A 4,529-nucleotide genomic window follows, 5' to 3' on the forward strand; every position below is an offset into this window, starting at 1 on the left:
AGCCATTGACAACGGTGAAACCCTACATACAGCTTGCCATGGAAGGAGCCTTGCGTGTTTGAAGAAGAAGACAGTAGGAAAGCATAGACTCAGAAGACAGAGCATCTCCAAAACCTCAACCTGTTCCCCATTACTGCAAAACAAGTACTCATTTCATGTTCTTTTGCTTTTTACAATCAACCCTGATAATTATTGATATCCTGACTAAGAGTTACAAGATAATCATAGCTTGCTTCAAGCCGACAATCTCCGTGGGATCGACCCTTACTCACGTAAGGTATTACTTGGACGACCCAGTGCACTTGCTGGTTAGTTGTGCGGAATTGCAAAAGTGTGATTGCAATTTCGTGCACTAGGCCTCTTGTGGCTTTTATCCGAGCTCTTTGTGAAGAGGTCGGCGGCGGGCCAACCTTTCGTGAGGTCAGTCCCTTTGTCTTCAGCCAACTCGACCCTATAGCTCGGACCGGTGTATGAATACATTGTATCTCCTGATTTTCCAACAAAATTTTTTTCGAATCAAGCTAGCTCGGATAAGCCAGTCGCACCCTGCACCGTACCCCTTGCATTTTGCATAGAATGTCTGCGGCTCAAACTCATACACAGTGTAATCAACTCCTCTAGAGATGGTGTAGCTTTTGATTGCAGACATCACCAAATCTCTTGAACCAAATTCCATTCTGATATTAAAACTCGCCATCTTCTGCCGCAACGTTGCCTTCACCTACGACATGCGCACCACCATCAGTCAGACAAGACAAATAAAATAAGCAGTATAGGAAACTTGAGTTAATGATCATAACATACCCATATTCACATACTCAGGAAATTCTAGGGCATGCATGGCTTCGAGATCTAGAGTCCGCATAAAAGATGGAACACCAAACGGGTGTTGGCTTACAATCGCATTTGCTTCATTTTGTCCCGCCGGATTACCTGCCAAGTCTCCGTCATCGACTTCATAGTTAGCTTCAAATTCCTCTTCGATGTCATTATTATCTTCTTCCCAATATATATCCTCGAGCTCATCAACATTGACCTCGTCGCCGACTGTACCCATCCCTGACTACTGTTCAAACTCAACGTACAACTCTATCATCGGCATGTGAGATCGGGTTTGTTGATAAATATACAACATCTACTGCACATCGGCATCGTCAATGATGGGCATTATTTGAAATTGTATTAGCCCACCAAATGCTTGCACAGGACTTCTGTATAAAAGATTGCTCACCCTTTTCAAAATGTTGCTTTGAATGTTATTACAAAGACCATTTTGCAACTCGACAAAACTCATGGTACATGGAATAGCAAATGAAAACGGACATTCACAAACAAAAGTCACTCCTTCATGTGTGTTTGGTATAACCTCACCGTTATAATATACTTGCAAATTTGTAACACCTTCCATAACTTCAGCCTCAACTAACTCTATTTTTTTACACAGTTATCTGCCAAAAAAGCACACCACTAAGGACTTTATGCAAGAAAGAGTAAGAGGAGAAGTGAAGATGAAGATGAATGAAACTGGACTTCGTATTTATAGGCAAAGCTGTGGATTTAAATATTAATTTGTGTACAAAACGCAACCTGCATTTTGGGGCTTCCAAGAAAAAGTTTCTGACACTAACAAAACGCAACTTGCCTTTTATGGGCTTTAAAAAAAAATTGAATTTTCTGGCTTAAAAAAACGCAACCTGCGTTTAGCCTAAAATGAAATAAAAAAAATGCAAATGCCAAAATGTAACCTACGTTTAGTGTATTTCAAACTTAAAAAAATTATATATAAAAAGTACAAAACGCACCTTGCATTTTATATCTGACCCATAGCAGTGCAATTTTTTTTATTCCCTCCATTTCATGGTGTTACATGTTAACACTTTCCATAATGAAAAAAAAATAGCATAAAGTTTATCTCTTAAATATTAAGACAATGAATTTTGAATTTCAATCATAGAAAAGCTGAGATGACACCTATAGCCCCCTGATCATAATGAAAAAAGCTGATCAATCTATTGTCCTGTTTCAGTTTTATTTGCTTAGGAGAATAGATAGGGACACAGACATCACATGCAAACCCATTTATTGAGCCAACAATTTATAAAATAGTATTTTTATATTGTGGTATTCAAATATAATTGATAGAATAATAGTACTTTTAATGAAAAAAGACATCACTGAAAAATAATCTTTCGAAACAAGCCCAAATTCACTATAAAGCATTGGCATCATGCTTTCCATAATCAATCTATCTAATCATGAAACGAAATAGAATAAAAAACCTTACCTAACTAAGCAATCTATAAGTGCAACAGCTTGCAAGTTTAACGTTGTCGACTCATCCTCAGCATCTAATGAAACCTTCGATCCAAATCTCCTGAATAAAAATAGTTAGCCTCAATTAAGAAAAAAAATAAAGAAACCAGCATACATCATTATAAGGAATTGTTATAAACATCAGACAAGGAGTCTTGGTTTGAAAACCACGACAAAGAGGGAGCATACAACAGCCCACAAAATTTTCTAGTCCTCCCATAACTAACAAAAGTATCTCCTAGAAGAGCAAGCTCACAAAACCCAACCAGAAACAAGCTAAAAGCTTTCCTATATTCCATGAAGATGAGTTTCGCACTCAAAGAACATAATCAGCTAGAGCCCAAATAGCTAGGGCCTTAGCTATTTATCACTAAATTAAAACATATCATCATATAGATTTGATTCTTTAAGAAGTATTTTTTTCTATATTTTTAAGTACAGGTGTTGCATATAAAAGGTGAAAAAGTAAATGCACATAAACCACTATCACCACCACAAAATCTTCAATCTTAATATATTTATCTCTAGTGTAAACAAAAAAGTCAAAGTTAAAAATTATATAAAAACTATCATCTAACAACTAGGAACCCTCACCAGTTTTTGGCGGTGATTTAATGCTTGCAGCTTGTGCCTTTTAAACTCGTTTTTCCTTCCTTCGTTCCTTAACTATTTCAAAAAACATATAACCAATAAAGGCTATAGAGAATAATGCAGTGCAGACAGGTAAATCATGTTGGGAAGTGTTAGATTCATCATGATCAGCTATCATACTAGCACAGGACACAAGTCCAGCTAAGCATGGCCATCCTTATATAGAGCTAAGCCTCAGAGTGGACCCTGAAGTTACACTCGTGCTTCATAGTAGTCCCTGAATTTAATAATTACCCAAATTGGTCCCTGAAGTTACACTCCGGGACTCAGTGTCGTCCTTCCGGCATATTTCTTCTAGCTGGCGTGATCGAAAAGCTGATCTGGCTAACGTGCTGACACGCTGGCAACGCTAAAACGACATCGTGTTGTGGGTGGCGCGTAAATGCCCTAAAACGACGTCGTTTCACTCCAAAGTTGGTTTTGAAGAATCCCCCACCAAACGTTAACGTAACGCATTGTCTCCCCCTCTCAAAATACAACAGAAATAGAGTCTTTCTTCCTCCCCTATACTCATCAATGGCGGTGGTGTGATTGCTGTGACTACTGCGATTTTGTCGGAACACGACTACTTTGGAGGATCGGTTTTCGTCATCTGTCTCAAACGAAGACTGTATCGAAGGCTGGTTTCTTTGAAGGAGGTAAGGAAAAAAAGAAAAAATATAATGAGATATAAGGAATGCTCTGTTTTACTGCTTGAACAAGAATTAGGCTATCTGATTCTATAATAGTCTTTTCAAGCATTAAGTTTTTGGCCATAATGATAGCTTCCCTGAGTATAGTTGCCTCTGCTATTAGGCTTGACTTGGGTTTGAAACTTGATGCAGATCCTGTAATGATACTTTCCATGTTATCTCTAATTATTATAGCCAAGGTAGAGAAAATCGAGATTTTACGTGAAATCAAAAAAGTAAATAAAAAATGTAAAACATAAAATCTTAACAAGATTTAAATCGTAAAATCGTCAGACTTAGTACAAATTTCGTAAAATCGATAAACTCATTTAAAATCGTAATATCGGAAGATTTTAAGAGTTAAATCGAGATTCTAGCTACTATGATTACAGCTGAAGCTGCTTCCCCCGTTTCTCTACAAAAGGACGCATCTACATTTATTTTTAGCCAATCTTTCGGTGGAAGCCTCCAGGTAACTTGGTTTTCTCTTCTATTGTTCTTGTGTTGTTGTATTTCTTGCTGTGTATCTCTGGCTTGTTTGAAGTCTGTCTCCATTCTCTTTGCCATGATTATAGTTGCTTTAGGATTGACTTCATTGTTTTGAAAGACAAAGTGGTTTCTGGATTTCCATACAGCCCAACATAAGAAACCTAAACTGGCTATTTCATCCTCTGCCTGCCTTTCACCTCCAACTCTAAGTTTTTAAATCATCCTTAGGAACAATTCTCCAAAAGAGGACACCGAGATTGGTGTTGGTATGCATTGGATTTGTGAGCTGAACCAAATTGCTTTGGTCCTAAGGCACAATAAAAGAGCATGCTCCACCGTCTCTTCTGCCTCTAAACATATCTTACAGTTAGGATTTTTTGCAATCTTTTTTTAGTCATATTGGAA

The sequence above is a fragment of the Arachis duranensis genome, chromosome 6, assembly GCF_000817695.3.
Source record: "Arachis duranensis cultivar V14167 chromosome 6, aradu.V14167.gnm2.J7QH, whole genome shotgun sequence".
Classification (NCBI taxonomy): Eukaryota; Viridiplantae; Streptophyta; class Magnoliopsida; order Fabales; family Fabaceae; genus Arachis; species Arachis duranensis.